A 16,521-nucleotide genomic window follows, 5' to 3' on the forward strand; every position below is an offset into this window, starting at 1 on the left:
TCACACCTTAATCTAGATGTTAGTGTTCTCAGAGTTAACATGTCTCATGTTGCCATGTTGTATTTCTAATACCCAGCCTCAGTGTTCGCCCTGTTGACCCTCAAATCCAAACACCAATGATCTAGATATTCACAAAATTCATAAGGAGATTCTTAAGGTCTTAAGTTTTGTTGTTTTTATGTTTTACAAAAAAAAAAAAACTTCACATTTTTTATATTTTTAAACGAAAGTGACATGCAAGGATATTTTTCTTTAGTGATGTTGCTTCAGCAATCTCAAATACTAATTATTCTGGGAATTTTTATGGTCAAACTATGTGATTTTCCAAATGTGTGTGTGTGGAGTAAAATGACCTTGTTCTTATGATGTTGTCACCGTGAATCATTTAGGATTAACAACACAAATTGTATCGATAGCAGAAACAGTCTTATAACTTATAATTCTCACACGTTACCGCTAGTTTTACAAACGCAGTCTTCTTCAGCTCTGTTTATGTAGCTTTTATGAAACTGATTTTCCATAGTACAAGTAGAATTTAATTTTTCTTTGCTCTCCAGTATAAATGCAATAATTTGCAGGCTTTTTACTGAAACTCTCACAATGCAACACTCAATGCTCAGAGCTTCATATATCAACAGCTCTGAAAATATCTTCTTTTTTAAAGTAATGTAGGACAGGATCTCTCACTCTCTGTGTCTCAAAAAAACCCAACTAAACTGGCAATCACCACTAAACAAATGAAAGTAGTTTATGGCTTTTTTATCAGCTGCATTTTCTTTCATTTATGTATTGATCCCATTGTTTATTGGTAATGCTTTTAGGTCACTGTTTTAGCATGTCTGCCTCACACTCCATTTAAACAGTTTAACAGATAGTGGGGTCTGGTAAGGAAGTTGGGGGGAAGCAGACAACTCCACAGGAAGAGTCTTTTTGTCTTTTCTCCACTGTAAAAGATAGCAAGGCAGTGTGAAACTTTCTTTGCGGGAAAGACAAAACTGAGAGCCATGCTAGGCTCAGTGAGAGACTCTGCTCACCCTCTGCCCCAGCGATGGCAGTCCCTCACCAAGCTCGATTTCTGTTCTTTGTCTTGATTAAAGAATGGTAGCTACCGCTCATCGCTTGTCTGCAGGCTTTATTAAACGGAAAACTTCCACAACAACCTCTAAACAGTGGTTTATGGCTTTTTGTCACCTGCAACACCATGTAACACTTGGATGTTAGATTCTTTTACCAGTCAGTGTTGTTAGCCCCAACCCCCAGGCTCCAGCTGTCTGAGCTCTAACCCTGGCTGCCAAATGTCCCCCTGAGGCCTTTGTGCCTTTTACCACCAGACTAAGTTTGTAGTCCTATCTACTAATATTATTTAATTTTTTTATTATAGCACAAGGTTCAGTTAGGTTACTACTTTGACTTCCTCAATTTGAGCACATTTCTGACCCGATACTTTATCAAGCTTTTACTCGAGTGTTTTTGACACTAGCAGCTGTACTTCTACTTAAGTGAAAATTGCCTGCAATTTTGCCACCTCAGTTGCCACTTTTCTGGAGTTTGTACACTTTTTATATTGAAACGTTCAACGTTTTACGTGTTATCCTTGATCACAGTTCTAAACAAGTTAACTTTCTTCACTTCAAAGTAACCCAAAAAAGAAACTATATGTCCAGTTCTCTTTACTCCAAACCTGGTTTAAGGCTATGCTGTTGTTGTGATATGGCCATACAAATAATATTAAGTTTAATTAATCTTTTAAAAAAATGGCTGCTTCATGGCTACCTGTTCAGAGAATTTGCAGACTTTTATGGAAACTGTCACAATGTAACACTCTCACTGTCAAAACAGGGTTGATCCATGTTTCTATGAACACTGATTAATATATCAACAGCTCTGAAAATCCTTTTTTTTTTTAAGTAAAGCAGAACAGGATCTCTGTATCTCTAAAAATCCCAACAAAACTGGCAATCACCTCTAAACAAATGGAAGTAGTTTATGGATCTTTATCACCTGCAACACCATGTAACACCTAGATGTTAGACTCTTTTACCATCACATTTGCAAGGGTTTATGTGTTATCCTTGATCACAGTTCTAAATAAGTTAACTTTGCTTGACATAAAAGTAGCCCAAAGAAGACAAATATATGTCCAGTTCTTTTTTACTCCAAACCTACTGATCGGAAAACATTATGTGATGCTGGAAGTTTTCATCCTATCCATCTGCAAAACAAGTTTACCTGTAAGCCAACACATTAGACGTAAGCAAATTTGTGAAATTCCTGAACAATGTGCTTTGTGGAGTAGCAGTAGTACTAGAACTAGTACTAGTAGTCCTAGTATTCTGCAGCAACCAGGCTTCAAGAGTGATCACTCTTCTGGCTTTCAAATGGTGAAAACATGTCACAGTCTTAACCGCAAATCAGAAATGTTGGTAAATTTAAAAAGGAATTTAAACGTCAGCTTTGACATAGACACAGACTTTATTAATGCCACACTCAGGAAATTCACATGTTACACATGATTTAGCTCACCTGCTAAATCCCCAGAGCAATAACCCCATCAGCATCATTAGCCTGAGTGTTGATCCTCCAGGTGAGTGAGTGGAGTTGAGTGTGTGTGTGTGTGTGTGTGTGTGTGTGTGTGTGTGTGTGTGTGTGTGTGTGTGTGTGTGTGAGATCAGAGGTGAAGCTGCTTTCTGCAAAGTCTCATCAACAACCAGGAAGAGTCTAAAAGCACTAAATATGAAACAGACCATTTACCATACCCAACACTGAGCTCCTGCACAGTCAGATGGAGTGAAACATAATGTCCCAGTGGTGTTCTGTTGGATTTAGCAGGTGAGCGTTGTTGCCAGTCAAAACCTTTTTGGAAACTCTTTACAAGAATCAATGTAATTATTTGTTTTACTTGAATCAAATGTATTGGTTTATATACCTGAAATAAAACTTTTTTTTGGAAACCCGTTACATCAAATAAAACTTTCTTGGAAAAACTTTACAAGAATCAATGTAATTATTTGTTTTACTTGAATCAAATGTAATGGTTTATATACCTGAAATAAAACTTTTTTGGAAACCCTGTACATGAAGTAAAAGGTTTTTGATCTTGTAAGTTCTGGCTTTAATATTTTCAGCTGATAAAGTGAACTTCATAAAAGTCTTCATTCTCTGAACAGGTAGCCATGAAGCAGCCATTTTTTTAAAAGATTAATTAAACTTAATATTATTTGTATGGCCATATCACAACAACAGCATAGCCTTAAACCAGGTTTGGAGTAAAGAGAACTGGACATATAGTTTCTTTTTTGGGTTACTTTGAAGTGAAGAAAGTTAACTTGTTTAGAACTGTGATCAAGGATAACACGTAAAACGTTGAACGTTTCAATATAAAAAGTGTACAAACTCCAGAAAAGTGGCAACTGAGGTGGCAAAATTGCAGGCAATTTTCACTTAAGTAGAAGTACAGCTGCTAGTGTCAAAAACACTCGAGTAAAAGCTTGATAAAGTATCGGGTCAGAAATGTGCTCAAATTGAGGAAGTCAAAGTAGTAACCTAACTGAACCTTGTGCTATAATAAAAAAATTAAATAATATTAGTAGATAGGACTACAAACTTAGTCTGGTGGTAAAAGGCACAAAGGCCTCAGGGGGACATTTGGCAGCCAGGGTTAGAGCTCAGACAGCTGGAGCCTGGGGGTTGGGGCTAACAACACTGACTGGTAAAAGAATCTAACATCCAAGTGTTACATGGTGTTGCAGGTGACAAAAAGCCATAAACCACTGTTTAGAGGTTGTTGTGGAAGTTTTCCGTTTAATAAAGCCTGCAGACAAGCGATGAGCGGTAGCTACCATTCTTTAATCAAGACAAAGAACAGAAATCGAGCTTGGTGAGGGACTGCCATCGCTGGGGCAGAGGGTGAGCAGAGTCTCTCACTGAGCCTAGCATGGCTCTCAGTTTTGTCTTTCCCGCAAAGAAAGTTTCACACTGCCTTGCTATCTTTTACAGTGGAGAAAAGACAAAAAGACTCTTCCTGTGGAGTTGTCTGCTTCCCCCCAACTTCCTTACCAGACCCCACTATCTGTTAAACTGTTTAAATGGAGTGTGAGGCAGACATGCTAAAACAGTGACCTAAAAGCATTACCAATAAACAATGGGATCAATACATAAATGAAAGAAATGCAGCTGATAAAAAAGCCATAAACTACTTTCATTTGTTTAGTGGTGATTGCCAGTTTAGTTGGGTTTTTTTGAGACACAGAGAGTGAGAGATCCTGTCCTACATTACTTTAAAAAAGAAGATATTTTCAGAGCTGTTGATATATGAAGCTCTGAGCATTGAGTGTTGCATTGTGAGAGTTTCAGTAAAAAGCCTGCAAATTATTGCATTTATACTGGAGAGCAAAGAAAAATTAAATTCTACTTGTACTATGGAAAATCAGTTTCATAAAAGCTACATAAACAGAGCTGAAGAAGACTGCGTTTGTAAAACTAGCGGTAACGTGTGAGAATTATAAGTTATAAGACTGTTTCTGCTATCGATACAATTTGTGTTGTTAATCCTAAATGATTCACGGTGACAACATCATAAGAACAAGGTCATTTTACTCCACACACACACATTTGGAAAATCACATAGTTTGACCATAAAAATTCCCAGAATAATTAGTATTTGAGATTGCTGAAGCAACATCACTAAAGAAAAATATCCTTGCATGTCACTTTCGTTTAAAAATATAAAAAATGTGAAGTTTTTTTTTTTTTTGTAAAACATAAAAACAACAAAACTTAAGACCTTAAGAATCTCCTTATGAATTTTGTGAATATCTAGATCATTGGTGTTTGGATTTGAGGGTCAACAGGGCGAACACTGAGGCTGGGTATTAGAAATACAACATGGCAACATGAGACATGTTAACTCTGAGAACACTAACATCTAGATTAAGGTGTGAGAGGTAAATACATAACAGAAGCTAAAAAGGAGTTGCTTGTCTCTAGATTAGTTAAAATAAATTGAAAATAAACTGATTTGAACACGTTTGATGCATTATACAAAAAAAGGTTCATGATATAGTTCACATGATCTAAGCAAGAGTGACTCGGAATCTCAAATGTTAAAGTACACTTACTGATTGTACTTTTACTACATGAGCTAATGTAGATGCTCTAAAAGCACGCTGGCTGAAAAAGAACCACACGTTTGGAGAAACTGTGCTGTAACTTCTCATACTGTGAAGTTTTCTGACAAAAGTGAATTGAAAACTTATGCTGTACAGTTTACTAAGGGGTCCTTTGCTGGGCCATGTGCAATTACACAAAAGAACAAGTTAAATTTCACCATAACACTGACTGGAGAAAAGCCAAATTGGGATTCTAATTGACATTACAACTGAAATCAGTGCTGTGATAGTTAGTTTAAGATCACAACCTGATTTAAAACACAGTCTAACATCAACATTCTTGCCCCTGAAAATAGGTCAGGATGGCCGAAAAATGTACTTTAAAAATGAGATTTTCTTTTTGTTTCATTGGAACAGTAAAGTACCATTACAAAGAAATGAGTACACCTTTGTAGATATCACTGATATGGAGTTTTTCATGTTTTACATACAGACTTTCTCATTTAAACCATGGTGACTTAAAAGTTTAGCAGCAAGACACTTGTTTCCTTTGTTCCATCAAACATTTCTTTCAGCCATCTGTGTTTATCAGAGCGATATGTGACTAATTTTTTATTGAATCACCAGAAAGTACACAAATACAAGATTAAATATTTTATTTATTTATCAAAGATACATAATTACACATTGATACAATGAATAAGGTGTCTATAAAAATTACACATGGTGTAAGAAAAACATTATAACATACAAATAAGTGTTTTAAGATAATCTGACATACTTTAAAAGCATAAGAATAAAAGTTTTTTTTTTTTTTTAAATCATGTTCTTTGATGATCACATTACATGTATCACATTTTTTAAAGCATAACGTAGGGTGTTCACAAAAACAGTTTTATGATTACTTTTTCCACAGTGCTTGTATGCCTCTTGCAAAACTATGTACTTATCACCATATGACATAATAACTCACGATTATGCAAGACCAGCCATGAAATGTCCGTCGCTTCATTACAATCATTTGTCCCCGCTGCTGCCCTCAGACCCAGTCTTCTGTACTGTGGGGTAAAATTGCTTTTTTGGTGGTTCATAAAAAATATCTCAAAAAGCGATGTTAGTGAGGGGACCAGAAACACTGGGTTGCAGAGCAGTTGGTAAGGACTTGTATATTTCTGGAGAGTCTGCAAAAGCTGTCTTGCTCGTGCTCCTGATTGGATATGTGGAGCCCGGCTCTGATATCTCACTGGTGGCAGCTAAAGGTAGGCATGCCTTGGAGGCGGAGTTGGTCTCGGGCGCAATCTTTCAAACGAGCCTCACGGCATTTCAGGCAACCTCAGGCCGGAAACAACATCCGGTCACTCGCGGTCAAAATCCACGCAGAGCTGGTGTTTCGCAGGGATCAGGTTAACACATCTGGGTGTTGTTTAAGAAAAACAAAAAGAGTTTTAAAACACGCAAACTAGCAAAATATCAAAGGAGCATAACATAACAATAACAAGATGATATGAGATACCTGATGAGGCCATGATAGGTGATGTAGACATGTAATGTATAAACCTTTACGGGAGTTAAAAGTGGAGCTTATATATTTTTTAAAGTGTATTGTACGTGGGATAGGCTCCAGCGCACCGCGCAAGCCTGAGAAAAGGATAAGTGGAGGCAAATGGATGGATGGATGGTGTATTGTACCTGTTACAAACCATTGTGATATTTATTTATTTTTTTAAATGAAAGGATTGACAGAATGGTAAAAAGGAAAATGCAAAAATGTAGTTAGAGAGGAAGATTAACACTTACCGAATGATATGCGGATAAGGAAAGAGACGCAAGTTGCTGTTGAAATCGGCCGCTCCCTATGCGAACTCGCAAGCAGTCTGAGCGGCGCTAGTTGTTGATACGTCTGAAGTCAGATGTGTTCTGGGGGTTCGAAGATAGTCTTAACCTCAGCGGGAGATCGTAAAATCAGACCTGGAGCGGATTGGCTAACCGGGGTGCGAAGGGAGCGGTGCAAGGGTTATGTGATTGGCAGCGGGGCGCAGTGAGGCGGAGTTGGTCTAAGGGGGGAATTTTCAAACGAGGTAAGCAGCGCATTAGGGAGCAGAGCGGGGAGCGAACAAGCAGGAAAAAATTGTGCTCTGCAAGAAGTTGTGGATCGGAGATTAAGAGCGAGGTAGAACTTAGAGTGTGGGTTGAATTTTAGAGCTTGCTAGTAAGAGGGAAGTTTTTGAAGGAAAAAAGAATAAGGATTTTCCCTGTTATCGAATATAAGGTTTTTGGGAATAGAGGGGTAGCTAACAAGTTATTCTAGGGGTTTTGGAGAAATCGCGGAGAAATTTTTAAAAGGAGTTTTGGCTTTGTTTGGCTGAGCATGAAGGGAGCCGCGGGGCGCTGAATTTGAGAAAAAAGACTAAGGATTATTTCAGGATTTCCCCTGTTATGGAATATAAGGTTTTGGGAATAGAGGGGATACCCTAACAAGTTATTGTAGGGTTTTGGAGAAAACGCGGAGGGTTTTTTAAGGAGTTTTCCCTGCTTATGTATCTAAGGAGGGTTAGGGTTAGGGGATCGCGAGTTTTTTCTGAGTATGAGTTTTATTCTAAATCTACAAATGCATATAAATCGAAATAAAGTTTTCCCCCAAGGCATGCAGCATGTGTTTGTGGCCATACTGAACGTTACAAAAGCACAAGTTTAACTAAACAATTTTAATATGGTTTAATACATTTTTAAACACATGAGCACGGAGCCCGAGAGAGCACGGTCCGGAGACACGGGCGCGCCCCCGCGCGCCCAGACACACAGCCTCGGGCGCGCGCGGGCGCGCGCGCACACACACACTGACCCGCCACCAGATGGCGTTTTTTGAGCATAAAAAAATAAAAATAAAAATTTAATTGCTTAAAGAAATAAAAGAATGCTATTTTTTGATATATAAGAAACTATTTTTATGAATATCATATTTTTATGAATATCATATTTTTATTACTTAATTACTTCCTACTTCCGGAGCTCATGAATAATTTAATTACTTCCGGAGCTCATGAATAATTTATTAGGGGTCATAAATCAATTAGGGGGGTCATAAATCACTCAGTTTGACGAAAGGGGTATAATATCACTCTCTATGAAGTGCTTTTCATTAAAAATAAGAACACTCGACACTCCTCTTTAGCACTTGACTTGAATCCCAAAAGTCTAAAACAATCTAGCCAAGCAACCTAAGCCTCGACGGAGGTACAATTCTTGTGATGAATCAATATATTTAAAGATGGAGGACAGCAACAAGGTGAGTGCCAGTTATTAGGAACAAGAAATAAAAGTCTCCTTAAGTACCTCTGTATGCAACACCACTAAAGTGGTCCCTGAAGAAAGTTTATTTCATCAACTATTCTCTGCCTTATTTGACAGCTCGAGAGAGTTTTACTAATTGTCTTAATCATTAATATGTATATGTAGCTCACTAATTCATGGTTTGCATTCATTAGATAGAAACAACATCACCGCGTATAATTTGATTTGTGCTTTATAAAAATGACAGGTGAACAAGTTTTGGCTTCTTGGTTCTGGATCTGTTTTGGTTGCACAAAATGTACTGTCTTTAGTACACTGATGGTAATATAAAAGTATTCAAGTCAAGGTTTTTACTGGTAGAAAGACAAATTTGAATAAGCACCTTTGAAAATGTTCTTTCTTTTTCTCTTGTTTCATTGAATAAATGTTTTTTAATAGATAATTGTTCACGAAAAAACTCCTATTAGCACTGCTAGTCTGTACTTGTTCAAAGTGCAACGGCGCAATGGAAATTAGTCATGTCAAAGCAAGTGTTGGTGATAGATATGAAATAGGTGTTGCTTATTTCATTTCTAGGTGTCATATGAGTGAAATGGTATTGGCTTTCTGGTTATTTCTGTCATTAGTTGCACCCAAAAAAGGTTTCAGATTGTTCTCTGGCAACAATATTCCTCTTTATCCAACATGCAAAAAACAAAGGAGCACAATAATGATAGTTTTTGTGCTGAGAGTATAATATATGGAATTTTAAAAAAAAAAAACTTCTCTAATTAAATCTTTGTTCAATTTGATTAAACAAGTTTCTATTTAATATTTACTTGCCAAATATTGGAATGGATCAAGGTTGGCATAAACCACTTGCAAGTCATTAAACATGACCTTTTCTTCAAACTGAAATCAATCCTCTCAAAGTCACTGCCCTGCCTTATTGACACTTTAAACAAAGTATACCATCCACTACCAAGCAGTTTTCTATGGACCCCAGTTATTTAAGTAATGTTACTGTTGTTTATTGCTGTATTTAACATTAAAAAAAAAGTCAATGTGTGATCAGTGCGACTTCAGGAAATAATGCACACATAATTCACCACCACATATTACTGGGCTGTCTGTCAATAAATAGTAACCCAGGATTGTGTAAGGTAGGCGGGGGTACCCTGAGATACAACACACTAGATGGATTAGAAAACCACAAATCACAATGAAAGGCAGGACATACTTAAATGATGTTGATTAAGGTTGCAGATGATTACATGATGTGGGACCTAGACTTTGTAATCACAGCCAGGAAACATAAAGAACAGAAGGTAGACTCAATCTGGTATGTGTGATTTTGAAAGCAAAGTTATTAACCATGACTGTGTTCATCACAGCTCAGGCAATCATTGTATTTGGATTACATGTGCTTTTGACACCTTTCCATCAGTAAACAGAAAATTTGCAACGAAAATCAGAACCTATAATCCTGCCAGTCTTTTATAACTCACTGATCCTTAATGGAAGAGACCTTCGTGTGAACCTCGGAACGTTTTCCTTTCCTATTCATTTCACATGACTGCACTTCAGCCAGTAATATCCCTTGATATGGTAATTGACCGTTGGTAAACATTATTTATCATGCAGCTCCGCTGGGAAATTGCAATTTGAGAAAATCCTTCTCTTTAAAAATCTGTTTTCATTGTACAGATTTTAGCGGGCGAGAAATCACTGAGCTTCAAATGAAGTTAAAAACCCCTCTGCATTTAGAAAGTATGATGACAGAGACGACGTCTTTCCCTACTATTTCTTTTGGAAGTGTCAACTACTTGCAGCAAAGTTTTTTCTTTCTTTCCTGCCCTGTCTGACTTTAGGGGATCATCGTTTTCGTTTTTTCCTGAGGTGTTAAAGGGAAACTTAAACTAGAGTACTGATACAGGCTTTGTCATGGTTCCTGATTTTGGTCTGTGGATTTTGAGTTTGTTTATACTATTTGGGTTCATGTTAAGCATCCATCCACTTCCACTTATCCTTTTTCAGGGTCGCGGGGGACGCTGGAGCCTATCCCAGCTGTCTTAGGGCGAGAGGCGGGGGACACGCTGGACTGGACAGGTCGCCAGTTTATCGCAGGGCTAACACAAAGACAGAGACAACCAGCTGCACTCACACTCCCCCATTCACACCTATGGGGAATTTAGTGTTTCCAATTAACCTAACCCCACTAACTGCATGTCTTTGGACTGTGGGAGGAAGCCACGCAGACACGGGGGAGAACATGCAAACTCCACACAGAAAGACCCCTGCCTGATGGTGGAATTGAACTTAGGACCTTCTTCCTGTGAGGCAACAGTGCAGGAATTCAAATTTAAGCTTTTCTAATAGCACGTTTGAAGTATTTTATTCTTCTTTTTTTTTTCTTTTTTCTTTTTTCTTTTTTTAAACCTGATGAGTTTTCCAATAATTTTCTGGTTTGGGTTTTGTTTTCATCTTTTGCTAGTATATTGGCTTGAACCTTAGACCCCGCCACCCTCCTGTTCTGGAGCAGGTTAGGTTACTTTGGCAGTATACCCCAATTAAGAAGTGAACCACCTTAATAGTTCAGAAAATCCATCATTAACACTGAATGTTCCTGGATAAGCACAAAGCCTGCTTCGCAGTATAGGCCTCTGTTCTCGTTCTCAGCTTCACTAGCAGGAGGTGTTATTTCACAAGAATTAATAAGAACAAATATAGACAGACAGATAATATGATTGCTAAAATCTCTTATGTATATAACTACGATATACAGCATATAACATTCAAATAAATATTGATTAAAAAATCAATTGAACAAAAAAACAGCTGAATTTATTAAATTAACTATGCAAAGTATGAGTCAGAAGCAATCAAAGTTACAAATGGGCATTTGTTTTTTTGGAAATCTAATCTTGGAGTTTATTCACATTTATTCGTGTATGCCAGATCCATTGCTGTTCAAGTACAGTAGTTAGGAGTTTGAAGAAAGTGACTGGTCACATATTAAATCCCCAAAGCAGACATTTAGCAAGGAAATGGGAGGCAGGAAATTTGCAGTGAACCAATACTTACAGAAATCACCATGGTAGATTTCACATACTCACAGGATGTTTACACTGTACATGAAACATCCATTTTTTTCAGTCACTGATACTTCCTCCGTGTGATAGAACAAATTTCCTCCATTTCCACCAGGCAGCTGTCTATACCAGGTGTGTAATGACTTGCACTCAACTCAGTTTCTCAGTCTATTTGTCTTTCACTTACATTTGGCTCTCTATTTGAAATATCAGGAAAGTAAAGTATTGCAGTCAAAATATAGGCAGCTTACTTTTTCTTCCATGGACATCCTTGAAATGTTCTTTCAAAATTGACCGAGGGGATACACAATTTCTTGAAGAAAATAGTTCTTTTGTTGTGGGCTATAGAAACATGTTTCCTTCAGATCACTTCCACATAATGTTCCCTGACCAAGACTCATTGCCCTACAGTTATCCCAATGTCCAGCCAATGTGTGTGTATCTATCTGCCGTTGATTCCCGTCTCTCTTTCTCTCATCTGTTAAATCAAGTCAAATAAAAACATTAAAAGTTTTTAGTATTTGTAGTATCTTAGAAATGGAAGTGTTGTTAATCAATACACGTCCATGATTCCATGTTCCCTTGAGTCATAATGCATAGTAATGTATTCTTGGTATTGATGTGCTCAAAGCATTCCACATATAGCAGATACTGACAGCAGCAAGCTGTCTGTCTCTGTTGTGTCGAGCAGCTAAGTGATGCTGTCCTTGGTTACGCTATTATCTCAGGCACTGAAACCATATGTTCTGCACATGTTCTGTATCATTAACATGTTAAGAACAGACACATCATGACATGATGGATTCTTTTTTTAACAGTAGTTGTATCATGCACCAAGAGTAAAGCTTGAAAAATACAGTGTACCAAAATGACAATGTGACAGTGTGAAAGGGATTACTTGGAGTGTTGAGTCCACAGAGCTTTTTTTTTTTTTTTTCAGTTCAGTGCTTAGCTGTTTGGTCTACTACTTTGCTGTTCTGGTTATCTTTCTCTCACTATTGATGTTGGCTGCAGCAGATAGATGTTTTCAGTAAAAAAGTTCAGAACTTGAAATTTGCAGTGCAATTGATACATAACTAGTTGGTGACATACAGAGGTCAAGTAAAGATTTTTTTTTTTTTTAAGCTGTAAATAGGGCGGATAATTGAATGACGTTAGCCGTTAATAACAGCAACAAAATGAAAGAGATACAAGATTTGCTAGTAGGTTCACTGTATTAATTTAGAAGATATTGAAAATGCTTTGTTCATAAGTTGTTCACACCGCTTGGCCAAAATAAAATTAATTCAAGCGTTAAAAAAAAAAAAATGTGCTTTTTTCATATTTATAGAAAAGTATTTTCTACTTAATGTGAGCTTTACTCAAAAAGACAAAAATAAATATTTTATCCAAGGGAGCAATAAAGTGGCTCCCTCATTCACTTTTCTGGTCTAACCTCCCTGTGACCTTAATTACTCTGACTGTTGTGTCATTGTTTATGGAGCGATGAAGGGGAGAGGCAGAAGGAAAGACACAGAGAGAGAGCGAGTAAGAGAATTGGGTACTGCAAGTCTGTGGTTAGAGAGATCCCTCTACAGCTACAAAGAGCAATGACATGTTTGATTACATTTATGTTTGATTGAGTTTAGTGCTCCCTTAAGCTAGCTTGGAGAAAATGAGATTTCCCCTCCCAAAATATTACTCTGCATCCTTCTTCCAAGTTATCCATCAAGGTCCTATACAGTTTACCACTTTGCCAGTTTTTACAGATCCCACAGGGCGCTCTCTGCTTTACCTCTTACCTCTCCCACACATTGCACTCATCTAACCAAAATAAGGCACTAAGACATTCTAATGATTGTGTTTCAGTCAATGAAATCATTGGAGCAAGCTCATGCTGCGATACCAGCTTTCCACAGGTTCTCGAGCACTGCAACAAACACAGCTCTTTAATTATTTATATAGCAACATAAATTTTAGTAGTAACAAGACACTGTGCGCACGTACAGATCAGCAGAAATGCATTCTGCCGGCCCGCAGCAATACATTACATTACATTACAGTGTAGTAGCAATGTGATACAGTTTGAATAAGGCACCCTACTCACAACAAATAGCAAGAACCACCTCATACTGGCTATCTATCATTCAAATAAGCAAGGAAAATGGTCTTTTTCAGCTCATGTGGTGTATTTTTTTTTTATTTGCACTTTGTTTGGCTCTTGAACTGTGATGAGCAAAAGAAGAGACAGATATATTGCCTTTGATTGCATCAGACTATGTAAGTGTTCCCAATCTGTCAACTTTATTGTAAACATCCATCAGTGTCTAATGGCATGGATGCCAATTGGATGTTTCTTTATTTTATGTAGTAGTGCACATGCTGGGTAAGTACACTATATTTTACCTTGCTTAAGTGTTAATTGATTCTTCAGTTTTACAAATGTGTTTTTGTTACATCATTGTGTTAAACTGTACTCATCTGATGCTGACTCCAACAAGTAGCCATGAGTGCAAATTAACACCTGTTTTTGCATTCAAACACCAGAAATTGTCACTGGCGTGATAATCAGCACCCATTTGCTTCTGGCTTTGTCTCGCCTTAGCATTGTTCCCCCACATCAGAGGATAATTTATTCAACAGTACTGTTGCTTTTTATCAAACCACGTAATTGCATATATGCATATAGGACTGTGCAAAAGTCTTGAGCCACATCTCGTTTACTTATATATTTTTTTTATGATGACAGGAAATAGGTAGAGAGATTTATGGAGACACATACAAAAATACATGGAAATGCAGTATTTTGTATGACTGTCTTTAATCTTTAATGCAACCTGAACTCTCTTAGGCAAATTTTCTTGCAATTTCTTTAAACAGTCTTCAGGAATAGTTCTCCAGGCTTCCTGAAGTACACTCAAAGCTCCTCTTTAGAGGTTGGCTGCTTGTCTTCTGTTCTCTGTCAACATCATCCCACTCTGCTACAATAATTATACAGTCCTGACTGTGGGGAGGCCAATACAGGCATACATTGTGGGTTTTTCTTTCCAGATATGCTTTTGCTGCACTAGCAGTGAGTTTGGAATCCTTGTCATACTGAACAAAACACAATTGGATGGTATTGCAATGGTGGACAAACATCTTATGGTACTGCATTCATAATTCCATTAGTTTTGACAAGATCCTGAACACCATTGGCTGTAATTCATACAAAACCTCCAATATGTTGCCCTCCTGTGCACACACCGATTATAATTTGAACCAAAGATTTTAAACTGGGATGCATTGCTTTATAAGATCTGTTGCCACTGAGTTTCAGTCCGTAATGTGGCATACCTCAGTCTTTTCTCCCTGTTTCCCCCTCCTTTGTGACAGCCACCCTTCCACTGAGACCATTTCTTCTTTTACTACAGCATCTACTGTTTGACTTCAGCAAACAGTACATCGATCAACTGAAGGCCAGATGCATCTGTCAAGTCCAGTTTCAGGTCTTTGCTGGAATTTTCTTTATTTCTCAAGGATGTGCTTTTCAGACACATCTGGTGTCATCTCCTTGGAAGCAAAATATAAAGGAATGAGAGTTGCCGCAAGACTTTTGCACATTAGTTTTTGCAAATATGTGATTGATCTCTTTACCTAGCAATGATTTATTGTCCCATATGTGTATGGCTGTTATGACGCAATGCTGACATTTTTGGCGTTTCCCAATAATCTGTTATTAAACAAAAGGAAATAAAAAGACAGGCACTAAAGAAAATCTAACATAACCACATTTTCTTTTTGATACTCATTTTGATACAAGTTAAAAAACCTTCTGGCCAAGTAAAATCAGTGGTGACAAAACAGGAAGAACTCTAATTGAAAAGGCTCAATGGCATGTTGGACTGATATCTAACATGAACTCTCAGTTGGATTGCCCGTCTCGGCTCTGTTCTTTCTAGCCCAGTGCGTCTCTCTCCACCCATAAAGCTGGATGCTGTTGGTTACCTTGACATGAAGGACGTACATAAAAAACACATTAGTCCGGGTTATTGGTGTCTGTTCTCTTTGCTACTGCAGGAAGTGTCATTCTGACATTAAGCCTCAAAAGATTTTCTTCACATGAATCAAATCTTTTTTTTTCTTTCTTTTTTTTCTTAAATGACATCAGAAACAGCAGTATGCGACATTACGTGATGGCAGAGCTTCAGTTCATCCTTTGTCATTTTTTTTTTTAATAAATAGGACAGGGGGAATGAATGAGAGAAAGAGGGGGAGAGAAAGAAAGAAAACCAAAGGGGAGAAGAGACGGTGAGAAGGGGGGGGAAGAGAGAGAGAAAAAAAAAAAAAGAACTCCTGGGTCACCTGTATGGAGAAAAAAAAAACAAAAAACAAAAAAAACAAACAGAGGAGACAGCAAACAACAAAGAGCAACATAATAATAGAGAAAACAAAGCACCATCACAATAAACTAGCTAGCCATAGATATCAATATTTACTAAATAATAAACGATATTGTGCAGCACGCAAGATAGACAGCGCACAGTGTGCTTTGAGGTAGCAGCCAAGAAACCTTTGGTCCGCGTCTGTGAATACCCATGTGTGCATACCTGTGTGGATCAGCATGCTTGCATTCCAAAGGTTTCTCCATGTAATGATCTGCTAGGGAGTGTGGGGGGGCCACAGCCCCGTCCTCCAGGGTGTGAAGCGGGTATGGAGGAGATCAAAACTCCAGATATCCAGAGGCCCCCAGAACACAAGAGACCATGGAAGACCAACAGAGGGGCAGCCGCGCCACTATTCCAGTAAGAGCTGAGGAGAGTCCCAGATGAGGGCTCGCCCAGCAGCCGCGGAGCAGAAGTCAGGGGGAGTTGCAGTGACGCGCCCGTGAGCTCCGCCGGCCCCCAGCTGCGCCTGAGTGACCGAGCCCCAGGCCGAGAGGCCGGGGGCACCCCACCTCCAAAGGGGGCCCGAGCGAGCCCCAGGCCCCAGGCCCCGACAAGCGGCCGCCAAGGAGTGAGCCGGTGTGTACCCGGACGCCCACCCCCAGACACAAAGAACCACCAACACACCGACACCTGAGGGAGTCCGCC

At 38.4% G+C, this 16,521-nt stretch overlaps 1 protein-coding gene across 2 annotated transcripts in view; it reads right to left on the bottom strand.

Annotated features, from left to right (window-relative positions):
* The window catches only part of LOC146645351 (metabotropic glutamate receptor 4-like), a 226,903-nt gene that overhangs the window by 97,174 nt on the left and 113,208 nt on the right, over nucleotides 1–16,521 (bottom strand). The window lies entirely within an intron of this gene.

The sequence above is a fragment of the Rhamphochromis longiceps genome, linkage group LG20, assembly GCF_057381845.1.
Source record: "Rhamphochromis longiceps isolate RC_006_pf linkage group LG20, R_longiceps_female_GT1.1, whole genome shotgun sequence".
In the NCBI taxonomy this organism is placed as follows: domain Eukaryota; kingdom Metazoa; phylum Chordata; class Actinopteri; order Cichliformes; family Cichlidae; genus Rhamphochromis; species Rhamphochromis longiceps.